Source organism: Dendrobates tinctorius, unplaced genomic scaffold, assembly GCF_039654945.1.
Source record: "Dendrobates tinctorius isolate UK_male_01 unplaced genomic scaffold, ASM3965494v1 ptg000393l, whole genome shotgun sequence".
NCBI classification, from domain to species: Eukaryota; Metazoa; Chordata; class Amphibia; order Anura; family Dendrobatidae; genus Dendrobates; species Dendrobates tinctorius.
Window position 1 is genome coordinate 736,310 of NW_027362059.1, and position 14,708 is coordinate 751,017.

Sequence of the window (14,708 nt, forward strand, 5' to 3'; positions counted from 1 at the left end):
GATCTAGTTTGAGCGTTATGTGGTCCTCAAAGATCTGAATGTAGGGATTCTGGATTGAGAGGGCCTGGATTTCACCTAAACGTTTAGCTGAGGTAATAGCTACCAAAAAAGCAGTTTTTTGTGTGAGCTTTGAAATGTCTATCTCCGAAATTGGCTCATAAGGGGGCCTACACAGCGTGTTGAGTACCAGATTTAGGTCCCATGGGGGGACAGTTTTCCTCAATGTGGGTCTTAGCCTCTGGGTGGCTTTAGTAAATCACGCTATCCATGGATGGGAGGATAGGGAGAAATTAAAGAAGGTACTTAAGGCCGCTATCTGGACTTTGAGTGTGCTCGGGGTCAGGCCCTTATCGAATCCAGCCTGTAGGAAGTCCAGGATCCGAGGGATATCAGGCCGAGATAGGTCTAGAGGGGCACTACCACTTTCGGAACAGAATCTCTTCCAGATTTTACAATATATCGCTCTTGTCACCGGTTTTCGGCTGGCTTGCAATGTGGAGATCACCTGGTCCGAAAGGCCACTGGACTTTAGGATGTCCCTCTCAGATCCATGCTGCCAGTTGCAGGCTTCCTGGGTCTGGGTGTAACACTGGACCCTGGGAGAGCAAGTCTGGTATTGTCGGTAGGTGGAGTGGCCCCCTCTGAGCCATCTTTCCGAGGAGGGGAAAGCAACTCCGCCTGGGCCAAAAAGGTATGACCAGCATCACCCGAGCTCCTTCCTCCTGGATCTTCCTGAGGACCCTCGGTATTATGGCGATCGGTGGTAGTGTTTTCCTCTTTTCACTAGGGCGAAACGCAGGAACCTCTGAGATTGAGGATGGATGGGAACGTGATAATATGCGTTCTTTAAATCTATAGTGCACATGGACGCGTTCTGGTCTATTAGCGGGATGGCGGTTTTCAGGGACTCCATTCGGAACCTTTTGTAACGAACCCATTGATTCAATGGCTTTAAATTTATGATAGTTCGGCTTTCCCCCGATGGTTTTTTTATCGTGAATAGTGTAGAATAGTGGCCCTGACCTCTCTCTACCTCTGGGACAGGAATTACTACTTCTGTTTTTAACAGGTCTCTTATGTCTGCCCATATAGGGTCTATCATGGCTTCGGAACGGGGTTTTGTAACCACAAATCGTGCTGGAGGGGATCTTGTGAACTCGAGGGTATAGCCCTGGGCAATTGTATTGAGGACCCATGGGTTCTGGGAGATGCGCTGCCATGCACCTGCAAAGTGTTTTAGGCGCCCCCCTACCGGCATGACGTCATTGCCTTCTGCTCCTGGAACTTTGTCCGGAGCGAGACGTGGGAGCTCTACTTCTTCCCCCCCTCGAGTTCTCCCAGCGAGATTTCCCTTTCCCTCTATATTCCTGCCTCTGGTATGGGCGGGATCTCTGAAAGGGAAATTGCCTTTTTGGTTTTTCCTCTGGAAAACCTTTTTTGTCGTCGGAGGCACTCTCTAGAATTTTATCCAAAGCTGGCCCAAATACCTTCCCGCCCGAGAAGGGTATGGAACATAACTTATTTTTAGATTGGTAGTCCCCCGACCAGGTTTTCATCCATATGGCCCGGCGGGCCGCGTTGGATAGGGAATTATTTCTGGCCGCAAACCGTACCGATTCTGCAGAAGCATCTGCCAGAAAACCGGTCGCGATTTTCAACAGGGCAATACTCTCAAGGATATCACCCCTAGGGGTTTTATCCTTTAACTGTTGTTCCAAGTGGTCCATCCATAGGTGCATGGATCTAGCGACCGATGTAGCGGCTATATTTGCTTTTATCACTGCCGCTGAGGCCTCCCAAGCTCTTTTTAAGAGCACGTCGGCCTTTTTGTCCATGGGCTCCTTGAAACTGGAAGAATCTTCAAAAGGAATCGAAGTTTTCCTCGACACCTTGGCCACCGGTGAATCGATCTTAGGCACCTCGTCCCAAGTGCTGATGTCCTCCTGGTTAAATGGAAGTCGCAGCTTAAAGTCTTGCGGCACGATCATTCTTTTCTCCGCATCTTCCCATTCTTCCAGGATCATTGCCCGGATATGGTCATTAACTGGGAAGACCTGACGAATCCTGGCTCTAAGTCCCCCGAACATTGTGTCCTGGATGGATTGTTCTTTCGGGGTTTCCTCGATCTGCATTGTACTTCTTACTGCCCTGAGCAGCTCTTCCGTGTTCTCTGATGTGAAGAGGTACCTCTTCCCTGTTTCTAGGGGTTCCGAGGTAATCTCGCCCTCTTCCTCCGAGTCCGTGCCCCGTATCTCTTCTTCCGATGATAGGTCGGACTCCCATCTAGGTCTTTTGGACTGGGACTGGCCGGAAGACTGAGTAGGTAGTATTCCAGAGACCGAGGCTTGAACTTCGTCTCGGACTACTGCGCGTATCTCCGTGAGAAAGGCTGCCTGCTCGCCTCTGACGATTCGGAGTGTGCAATCCTCGCATAGGGGCTTCTTCCATGCGCTCGGCAGTTTGCTGGCACAGATGGGGCATTTAGGTTTGCCTGATGTCCTGGCTGTTGCTGGAGCTGGTGTCGCCTTATCCTAAAAAGACAGGAGTCCTCCTTTAAAAAAAGCTCCTGTCTCTGGCCATCCTGCCCCTGTGCCCTTTACTCACGGAAGCTGGTTCTGGCTGGTCACTGGACCCGGGGTCCATGCTGGCGGCGTCTGACAGAAACTTAGACGTCTGTCAACTCTCAGTCTGCCTGGGGCCGGTGCGCTGGTCTCCCGCTTCCCCCCACTCTTATCCTATCTTGTCTTGCGCAGGAACGCTCCTTCTGCCGCCCTCTGACGCGTCCTCCGTGTCCCAACCGGAAGTCGTCATCCCTGGGGCCCGGAAGTGACGCGCCGCCGCTCTGCATTCTGGGCCTCGCGGGAGCCGCGCTGGGGGAAGCGGGGATGAGTCCCGGAGCGACGCTCCACGGGACACCCGGCGGAGAACCCCCCTTAGGGGGGTGCCGCTTACATCGTCCGACCCGGAGGAGTTGGCGGTTAGGACCCCGCACCTCCTGGCCCCGGTAAGATCCTATAGCTTCTGAACCTTCCTTCTGGTTTCCTGTATACCGCGGCTGCAGCGCTCCCGTGCCTGCCCTTACAGGGACAGGAAAAACACTGGAGTGTGGTGTGGGAGGGGACCTTTTAACCTCTCGTGCATTTCCTGTCCCGGGAAGGATGAAAGGACAACCCCATGGTGCTGTCAGGATAGGACGTCCTGGAAAAGTCCATAAATTTCTCTTGATCTGGAGAAATTGTCATCATTAGTAATAATTCTGTGTGTGACAGTTACTATTGTTCTGGGTCATATGTGATTAGTGCAGACCCCGTCCTCGAATCTGCTGAGCTCATCATTTTTGGCCAGAAGTTGTGGTGTCCATAACAGGATCTAAGCTCCAGGACTTATAGTAGCGAGAAGATGGCAGCTCTGGATGGGACTGGAGTGGACCAGGCGCAATGTCACTTTGGGATCCACGGGTCCAGCAGCACCATGACACCAGCTCTACCACCCTTACATAGCATGGCACCTACGGGGTCAGTTACAGACGTTCCACATGATGTGGTATCACAGGGTGGAGCGTGAGGGGTGGCACATGCACATCTCTCAATGGGCAGCAACAAGAGCATGCAGCACCAGGGAGGAAGCCGACATTGCTTGTGCTCACATGATCGGAGGGCAGCGGTGGCCGAGGAGGAGAAGAGATGTCTAACATCACAGCAGGAGTCAGACATGTAAAGCCATGCATCAACAAAAAACGATTAGCCAGGATTCAGCCTGCACACATATCTGCGCGTAGAACGCATGTAACGGCTCCAAGTCATGGCTCCTAATACTTCATATTACAAGCCAGCTACTTTATATCAACCCTCCCAACTCTTTCTGCAACTCTCCTACCACTCCAGATAACCCAGCCCTTTCCTCCATACAACCCCACCAATTCCTCCATATAACCCCACCCATTACTTCAGATATTTCTGCTCATTCCATATAGAACCCCTCTGGGTACTCCATACAATTCCACGCACTCCGCCATACAACTCTGCCTATTCAGATATAACCCCACCCATTCCTCAATACAACCCCACCCATTCCTCCATACAACTCTGCCTATTCAGATATAACCCCACCCATTCCTCCATACAACTCCGTCCATTCCTTCATACAACCCCACCCATTCCTCCATACAACTCTGCCTATTCAAATATAACCCCACCCATTCCTCCATACAACTCCGCCCATTCCTCCATACAACCCCACCCATTCCTCCATACAACTCCGCCTATTCCTTCATACAACCCCACCCATTCCTCCATACAACTCCGTCCATCCCTCCATACAACTCTGCCCATTCCTCCATACAACTCTGCCTATTCAAATATAACTCCACCCATTCCTCCATACAACCCCACAAATTCCTCCATACAACCCCACCCATTCCTCCATACAACTCTGCCTATTCAGATATAACTCCGCCCATTACTCCATACAACTCTGCCTATTCAGATATAACTCCGCCCATTCCTCCATACAACCTCGCCCATTCCTCCATACAACTCCGCCCATTATTCCAGACAACCACACAACTTTCTTCATACAACTCTGCCTTTTCAGATATAACTCCACCCATTCCTCTATATAACTGTTAAAAGTGTGTCACACCAACCTTGGAGACCTGGGGGTAGAAGATCACTGCATATTATGAATCACAGATCTTCTATTTAGCCTGTGTGTTTGTATCCACTATTAAATGAATTTGGTTTCTTTTGGTGCTGAAGAGGTTAACAACCTTTTCTATGCTGGACAGAAACTTGCAGCTCCATTTTCAGCTGCTTCTAATCTGTGTTTATCTCCTGGACCTTTTTCCCATTTGGTTTACTCCTCCCTGTCCCGATCCTCCTTCCTATTGTTGGTTGGTGCTTTTGTATGATAGAGGGTTTCTGTTATCCGTGTTTTGTTTTGGATGGCTTGTTCACATTACATTTCTGTCCCAGACTCCATGGGGTGGGGTAAGGGAATAACAGGAGCAAAGTGAGGTCAGAGACTTGAGCCTCTGCCATCAAGAGTACCCTCCAGGACAGGGGTAGTTAGGGTCCCAGTTCCAGGGACATTTTGAGGCCCCTCTAACCTACCCAAGACCACCACAGAGTGTCAATAACCACGCCCATTTATCCATATAACCCCGCCCATTCCTCCATATACCACACTGCCCACTCCTCCATACAAATCCACCCACTCCGCCATACAACTTTGCTTATTACTGATATAATCCCGCCCATCCCTCCATATAAGAACTTCTTATAACCTCTCCTATGAACCTAAACAGATCACTCTCTACATTCCTCCACCTGATTCCTCTGCTCTGCCCCCTACTGATGTAGGGGATTACCATGCAGTTTTGACGTTTGGGAGGACGTTTGTGTCTATTAAATATTCAGTGAGTCGAGGTTCTGACTTGTAAGAGAGACAGGTGGAGGCCATAAATCGTCCACCTCTGCCCCAAGTCAGCGTCATGCACCTCTAACTCCTCCCACTGCGAGATGATGTCATCAGCGCTTCCGCCGTGGGGGAAGTAAGGTGGTTACAGCTCACCATGCACAGGCCATAACGTCCGATACATCAGATGTATCAATAGCCCTGGGGAGCGATGCCAACCAGAAGCATGCCAGCAATTACCCAGTCTCTCACCATCTTGCTAATGTCCGCAGAGAGCTTGGATGCTCCCCTGCCCCGGCCTCATTCAGCTATGATCCTGTGAATTAAAACAAGGTCCACGGCGAGTCATGAGAAGCGGAGTGCAGTCACATACAAACCTGTCATCCTGCCCCCATGCCGGATTGATGGACACAACATTGTCCACAGCTCTGCTTGCTGCCAGGAGAACTTAAAGGGGTTTTCCCACAAACAAAACTTAATTTTAATCACTAGATCTTGGAATAATAATAACTTCTACAATTGGATGTGATAAATGAAATGTTCCTGTGCCGAGATAAACTTATAATCTGCCTCTGCTGTGTGCTGTATAATGGTTGTGTCCGACCATACAGGGACATGGTCTGATCATACCACATCTCCTGGGAGGGGGGAGCAGGAGAGTATTCAGACTTTACAGCAGGGAATCACAGATGATTCTTTCTGGGAGGCAAAACATTTCTTGCTCGTTTTTAAACAAAGATTTGCTTCAAAGAATCATCTGTGATCCTGGCAGCAATGTCTGTATACTCTCCTGCTCCCCCCTGCCCAGGAGATGTGGTATGATCAGACTATGTCCCTGTATATTCGGACATGATCATTACACAGTACACAGCAGGGGCACATTATAAGTGTATCTCGGCACAGGAACATTTCACTTATCACATCCAATTTTGCAAGTTATTATTATATTAAGTGCATACATAGGAAGGAGAGAAGTCCGGCTTTCAGGATCGCGCTGTTCCAGTCCAAAGTTCACAAGGAGTTAATCCAAGGACCAAGCAGTGATTATAACTTTCTTTTTATTCCATAAACTCTATGCGTTTCGTGTACACACTGTACACTTCCTCAGGAGCAAAGTTAGTTGCAAAGTTAAGGAAAGTTAGTTAATCAATGTCCGGTAGTGATGACATCTGCTGCAGGCAGTCGGTGATTGACTCCAGCGGTCACCTGAACCATGAACATGACATCATCTCTTCAGAGGAGTCCATGGACAACACATACTACAATAAATACTGCACAAATTAAGAATATTTAAGATATAAAGATAAATCACATTTTATAAAACAATGAAAACCCCCTTAAAACCGAAAATAGTCCTGATAACACAGCTGTAGGTTTGTTACAATGCAGAATATGCCCCGCTGAGGCCTCCATACCACCTTGCTCCGCACAGAAGCCTGCATTCTGCTCCTCTGCAGCATTGATGGAAGTCTCTGCCCCCCACACACAAAAAAAAACCACAAGTGACAGTGGCAAATGCCCCAGGAGTGGAGATCAGCGTGGACCCCCAAGACAGCCATCACTGAACCTCCCCACCTGCCTTCAAAATGAACACATCAATGGCCCCCAAAAACGTCAGTGTGAGGCCCAAACCAAGGTATTAGCCCCATAGTACAGACCAAAAGTTTGGACACACCTTCTCATTCAAAGCGTTTTCTTTATTTTCATGACTATGAAAATTGTAGATTCACTCTGAAGGCATCAAAACTATGAATTACCACATGTGGAATTATATAATTAACAAAAAAGTGTGAAACAACTGAAAATATGTCTTATATTCTAGGTTCTTCACAGTAGCCACCTTTTGCTTTGATTACTGCTTTGCACACTCTTGGCATTCTCTTGATGAGCTTCAAGAGGTAGTCACCGGAAATGGTCTTCCAACAGTCTTGAAGGAGTTCCCAGAGATGCTTAGCACTTGTTGGCCCTTTTGCCTTCACTTTGCGGTCCAGCCAGGGGCTGGCTAGCACTTTTCAGCCTGGGGGGCAATCACAAGACAGTGGCCCTCCAGTTGCGGTGCTTTTGCCCTGCTAATCTCTGGCCGCTGCATTAAAGCAGCAGAGATAACAGGCTTTAATAACAAATATAAATGGAGATTCAGTGGCGCTTATGTGAGAGATTGATTCCAGCAGCAACACTAAGACACCCGTCACAGCAGTGTCAGAAGAATGCTTGCAAATCAACCATAAAAAAGTGTGCGCTTGGATAAACTCAAATGTGGGTGGTACCAAAAAGGGGATGAGTAAGAATAAAGCTATTTAGGATGCTGTTTATCTGTATTGTCTTGTATTGACTATTTCTGAGGCGCTAACAGTTTATTCTTTTAGGGACCGTTTGAGGTCCTTTAACTATTACCGCTATTACTCTGAAAACTGCTGCTATCAGCCAGATAAACAGCGTCCTAAATAGCTTTATTCTTACTCATCCCCTTTTTGGTACCACCCACATTTGAGTTTATCCAAGCGCACACTTTTTTATGGTTGATATACAGGCTTTAATAACAGGCTGGTACATAGATATGGGAACAGAATGGAGCTAGCTGCATATATATGGGAGCAGAACCAAGCTTGCTGCCTACATAGATACTGTAACAGAAGCAAACTGACGACATAGACACGAGACCGGAACCAAGATTGCTACGTAGACAAGGAAACTGACTGAAGCTTACTACAGATATGGGAAAAGAACAGAGCTTACTACAGAGATATGGGAACAGAAAGGAGCTTACTACAGAGGTATGGGAGCAGAACCAAGCTTACTACAGAGATATGGGAGCAGAAAGGAGCTTACTAAAGAGATAAGGGAGCAGAACCGAGCTTACTAGAGAGATAGGGGAGCAGACCCAAGCTTACTACATATATATGGGAGCAGAACCAAGCTTACTACAGAGATATGGGAGCACAACAGAGCTTACTACAGAGATAAGGGAGCAGAACCGAGCTTACTACAGAGATATGGGAGCAGAACCGAGCTTACTACAGAGATATGGGAGCAGAACGGAGCTTACTACAGAGAAATGGGAGCAGAACAAAGCTTACTACGGAGATATGGGAGCAGAACAGAGCTTACTACAGAGATAAGGGAGCAGAACCAAGCTTACTACAGAGATATGGGAGCAGAACAGAGCTTACTACAGAGAAATGGGAGCAGAACCAAGCTTACTACAGAGATATGGGAGCAGAACGGAGCTTACTACAGAGATAAGGGAGCAGAACAAAGCTTACTACAGAGATATGGGAGCAGAACAGAGCTTACTACAGAGATAAGGGAGCAGCACCGAGCTTACTACAGAGATATGGGAGCAGAACCAAGCTTACTACAGAGATATGGGAGCAGAACGGAGCTTACTACAGAGAAATGGGAGCAGAACCAAGCTTACTACAGAGATATGGGAGCAGAACCGAGCTTACTACAGAGATATGGGAGCAGAACCAAGCTTACTACAGAGATATGGGAGCAGAACAGAGCTTACTACAGAGAAATGGGAGCAGAACCAAGCTTACTACAGAGATATGGGAGCAGAACGGAGCTTACTACAGAGATAAGGGAGCAGAACCAAGCTTACTACACAGATAAGGGAGCAGAACCGAGCTTACTACAGAGATATGGGAGCAGAACCGAGCTTACTAGAGAGATAGGGGAGCACAACAGAGCTTACTATGTCTACTACAAGATACAGAAACAGAACCAAGCTTATGGCATACATATTGTACCAGAATCTAGATTACTACAGCAATACAGTATCAGAACCAAGGTTACTGCTTAGATATGGTACCATAACTGAGCTTACTTACAAACATACAACTCCAGAAACACGGACATTTAAACACACAATATGGCAGGGGCATTGCCAGGGTCCTTAAAGCTCAAGGGCCCAAGCCCCAAAAAGCATGTCTCCCCATAAGACCAACCTTTAGCCATTTAAAATAGCATGTATATATAATTACAGTATACCACTGTTGCTATCCAAAAACACACAATGCAAAGACCAATATGATCAATATTACTACTATAAAAGGCCAAATCAATACGTCTCACAATGCCCACTACCATCACCACCACGCTGCGAATACACAATATAATATGACCATTACCTCTAAATAACAAAACACTCTAATCAGACCAATGACACCACCATACACCTTCTGCTACATAATGACCGAAACACATTACGCTGTTACTAAATAAATGAAAAAAAACAAAAGCTACTAAAAAGAGCACTAGTCCCACCTTACAGGAACCGTATATTGGTAGATACCAGTCCCGCAGAACACACACATGATTACAGTCAGGGCTGCCACTAGGAATTTCGGGGTCCCATACTGGTAAAAATTTTCGGGACCCCTTGAGGCTCCACCCCAGTTCTGCCTCCACACCTCGAGACTTCCACAGTCCCACCGCCCGCTCTTGGAAAAACTCATCTTCTACACCACGTCCTCACCAATCTATTAACAGTTCCCAGCAAACACCAGATCACATACATAACCAGCAGCTTTTGTTTTGGCCAAAAGAATTTTTAAGCCACCACCACAACAAGGTAGACTCTTTTGGCTGGGCCATATTCTACTCTTACTTATTAAACATTTCCTAAAATATCCAATACTCTTTTTAGGTTTATTTTTATTTATTTTTCTTAAAGGGAATGAGTCACATATATTTTTTAGAATGACAATTAATACCACATACAAGGGACAAAAACCGTCACACCATGACCAGACCATATATTACCATCACATAACGACCGAATAAAACCATATATAAGGAACAAATACCTCCATACCATGACCAGACCACATATTACCATCACATAGTGCCAAATAATACCACATACAGGGAGAAATACCGCCACACCATAACCAGATTACATACTACCACCATATAGTGACCGAATACTACAATATAGATCATTAATAAAAAAATACACAACACTAATGCCATTATACACAGGAGCTTTGTATATAGTGTACAGGTAATACAGAGCTCACCAGTGACATTATACACAGGAGCTCTATATATAATGTCAGTGTACAGGTAATACAGAGCTCACCAGTGACATTATACACAGGAGTTCTGTATATAGAGTCAGTGTCCAGGTAATACACTGATCACAAGTGACATTATACACAGAAGCTCTGTATATAGTGTCAGTGACCAGGTAATACAGTGATTACCTGTGACACTATACACAGTACCTCTGTATATAGTGTCAGTGTCCAGGTAATACAGTGATCACCAGTGACATTATACACAGGAGCTCTGTATATAGTGTATAGTGTACAGGTAATACAGTGATCACCAGTGACATTATACACAGAAGCTCTGTATATAGTGCACAGTGAACAGGTTATAGTGTATAGTGTCAGTGTACAGGTAGCACACTGACTCACCAGTGACGTCTCCAGCTGAAGTCCCTCATCTTTGTTTTTCTTTTTTATGCAGCGCAGACCGCCATCATTTCTTTCAGCCAGGACTCGTCTCTGCATAAAATAACACAAAGTTACCTTGAGCACGGCTTCCAGAGCACATTCCCCATTTTTCCCCTTTCTTCTACACTACACATCTAAATACAGACGTGCACCCACCATTAATATATAATAATCCACCGTTCCAAATATAAATTATAATTCACCACTGCGCCCCCACCAACAATAAATAGCAATTTCCCCACCTAATAAATATATACATTAGCCCCTGTACTCTTCCTCCAATTCATTACCAGTCACTGCATCCTCAATGTCCCCCATTATGTGCCTCGCGCTCCCCCAATTCATTATATTTATATGCCCCTTCCGCCCCAATTCATTGTCATGCCTTTCTCTCCCACCCTCTATTCATTATAAACTGCTCTACCCCACATTCAATACATCATTTACTTCCATCACCCTGAAAATTAATTATTTGCTCCCCCCAGGTCCTCATTTGTTCTCTCCATCCCCCACCTTCAATTCAATTGCTGTCCCTGTCCCTCACTTCATCATTCGCAGTCCCCCTTCCCCCCTCTCTTCATCATTTGCAGTCCCCCATTCTCCCCCCATTTCATGTGCAGTCCCCTTTCGTTCATGTGCAGTCCCCTATCCCCTCCCTCACATCATCATATGCAGCCCTCCTCGGTCATTTGCAGCCCCTTCCAACATTTGCAGGCCCCATTCCATAAATTGCAGCACCCCCCCTTTCATCATTTTCAGCACCCCCTCCATCATTTGCACTGCAGCACCCCCTCCATCATTTGCAGCCCCACTATCATTTCCAGCACCCCCTCCATCATTTGCAGCCCCTTCCAACATTTGCAGGCCCCATTCCATAAATTGCAGCACCCCCCCTTTTCATCATTTTCAGCACCCCCTCCATCATTTGTAGCCCCCCTTCATCATTGGCAGCCCCGCTGTCATCATTGGCAGCACCCCCTCCATCATTTGCACTGCAGCACCCCCTCCATCATTTGCAGCCCCACTATCATTTCCAGCACCCCTCCATCATTTGTAGCCCCCCTTCATCATTGGCAGCCCCGCTGTCATCATTGGCAGCACCCCCTCCATCATTTGCACTGCAGCACCCCCTCCATCATTTGCAGCCCCACTATCATTTCCAGCACCCCATCCATCATTTGCAGCCCCCTGCATCATTTCCAGCACCCCCTCCATCATTTGCAGCCCCCTGCATCATTTCCAGCGCCCCTCCATCATTTCCAGCACCCCCTCCATCATTTGCAGGCCTGCTCCATCATTTCCAGCACCCCCTCCATCATTTCCAGCACCCTCCATCATTTGCAGGCCCGCTCCATCATTTCCAGCACCTCCTCCATCATTTGCAGCCCCCTCCATCATTTGTAGGCTGCTCCATCATTTCCAGCACCCTGCATCATTTACAGGCCCCTGCATCATTTCCAGCACCCCCTCCATCATTTGCAGCCCCTCCATCATTTCCAGCACCTCCTCCATCATTTGCAGCGCCACTTTATCATTTCCAGCACCCACTCCATCATTTGCAGCCCCCTGCATCATTTCCAGCACCCCTCCATCATTTGCAGGCCCCTCCATCATTTCCACCACCTCCTCCATCATTTTCAGCACCCCCTCCATCATTTGCAGCCCCTCCATCATTTCCAACACCCCCTCCATCATTTGCAGCCCCTCCATCATTTCCAGCACCCCCTCCATCATTTGCAGCCCCCTCCATCATTTCCAGCACCCCCTCCATCATTTCCAGCACCCCCTCCATCATTTGCAGCACCCCTTCCATCATTTCCAGCACCCCCTCCATCATTTCCAGCACCCCCTCCATCATTTGCAGCCCCACTTTATCATTTCCAGCACCCGCTCCATGATTTCCAGCACCCCCTCCATCATTTCCAGCACCCCCTCCATCATTTCCAGCACCCTCCATCATGTGCAGCCCCCTCCATCATTTCCAGCACCTGCTCCATCATTTCCAGCACCCCCTCCATCATTTCCAGCACCCCTCCATCATTTCCAGCACCCTCCATCATTTGCAGCCCCTCCATCATTTCCAGCAACCCTCCATCATTTTCAGGCCTGCTCCATCATTTCCAGCACCCTCCATCATTTGCAGGTCCGTTCCATCATTTCCAGCACCTCCTCCATCATTTGCAGCCCCCCTCCATCATTTCCAGCACCCCATCCATCATTTGCAGCCCCCTGCATCATTTCCAGCACCCGCTCCATTTCCAGCACCCTCCATCATTTTCAGGCCTGCTCCATCATTTCCAGCACCCTCCATCATTTGCAGGCCCGCTCCATCATTTCCAGCACCCCTCCATCATTTCCAGCACCCTCCATCATTTTCAGGCCTGCTCCATCATTTGCAGGCCCGCTCCATCATTTCCAGCACCTCCTCCATCATTTGCAGCCCCCCTCCATCATTTCCAGCACCCCATCCATCATTTGCAGCCCCCTGCATCATTTCCAGCACCCGCTCCATTTCCAGCACCCTCCATCATTTTCAGGCCTGCTCCATCATTTCCAGCACCCTCCATCATTTGCAGGCCTGCTCCATCATTTCCAGCACCCCATCCATCATTTGCAGCCCCCTGCATCATTTCCAGCACCCGCTCCATTTCCAGCACCCCCTCCATCATTTGCAGGCCTGCTCCATCATTTCCAGCACCCGCTCCATCATTTCCAGCACCCGCTCCATCATTTCCAGCACCCTCCATCATTTGCAGGCCCTCTCCATCATTTCCAGCACCTCCTCCATCATTTGCAGCCCCCCTCCATCATTTCCAGCACCCCCTCCATCATTTCCAGCACCCTCCATCATTTTCAGGCCTGCTCCATCATTTCCAGCACCCTCCATCATTTGCAGGCCCCCTCCATCATTTCCAGCACCCCATCCATCATTTGCAGCCCCCTGCATCATTTCCAGCACCCGCTCCATTTCCAGCACCCTCCATCATTTTCAGGCCTGCTCCATCATTTCCAGCACCTCCTCCATCATTTGCAGCCCCCCTCCATCATTTCCAGCACCCCCTCCATCATTTCCAGCACCCTCCATCATTTTCAGGCCTGCTCCATCATTTCCAGCACCCTCCATCATTTTCAGGCCCCCTCCATCATTTCCAGCACCCCATCCATCATTTGCAGCCCCCTGCATCATTTCCAGCACCCGCTCCGTTTCCAGCACCCTCCATCATTTTCAGGCCTGCTCCATCATTTCCAGCACCTCCTCCATCATTTGCAGCCCCCCTCCATCATTTCCAGCACCCCCTCCATCATTTCCAGCACCCTCCATCATTTTCAGGCCTGCTCCATCATTTCCAGCACCCTCCATCATTTGCAGGCCCCCTCCATCATTTCCAGCACCTCCTCCATCATTTGCAGCCCCCCTCCATCATTTCCAGCACCCCCTCCATCATTTCCAGCACCCTCCATCATTTTCAGGCCTGCTCCATCATTTCCAGCACCCTCCATCATTTTCAGGCCCCCTCCATCATTTCCAGCACCCCATCCATCATTTGCAGCCCCCTGCATCATTTCCAGCACCCGCTCCATTTCCAGCACCCTCCATCATTTTCAGGCCTGCTCCATCATTTCCAGCACCTCCTCCATCATTTGCAGCCCCCCTCCATCATTTCCAGCACCCCCTCCATCATTTCCAGCACCCTCCATCATTTTCAGGCCTGCTCCATCATTTCCAGCACCCTCCATCATTTGCAGCCCCCCTCCATCATTTCCAGCACCCCCTCCATCATTTCCAGCACCCTCCATCATTTTCAGGCCTGCTCCATCATTTCCAGC

General features: G+C 48.3%; 1 protein-coding gene across 2 annotated transcripts in view; it reads right to left on the bottom strand.

Annotated features, from left to right (window-relative positions):
* The window catches only part of TTBK1 (tau tubulin kinase 1), a 268,616-nt gene that overhangs the window by 217,018 nt on the left and 36,890 nt on the right, over window positions 1-14,708 (bottom strand). The gene's annotated exons all lie outside the window — the stretch shown is intronic.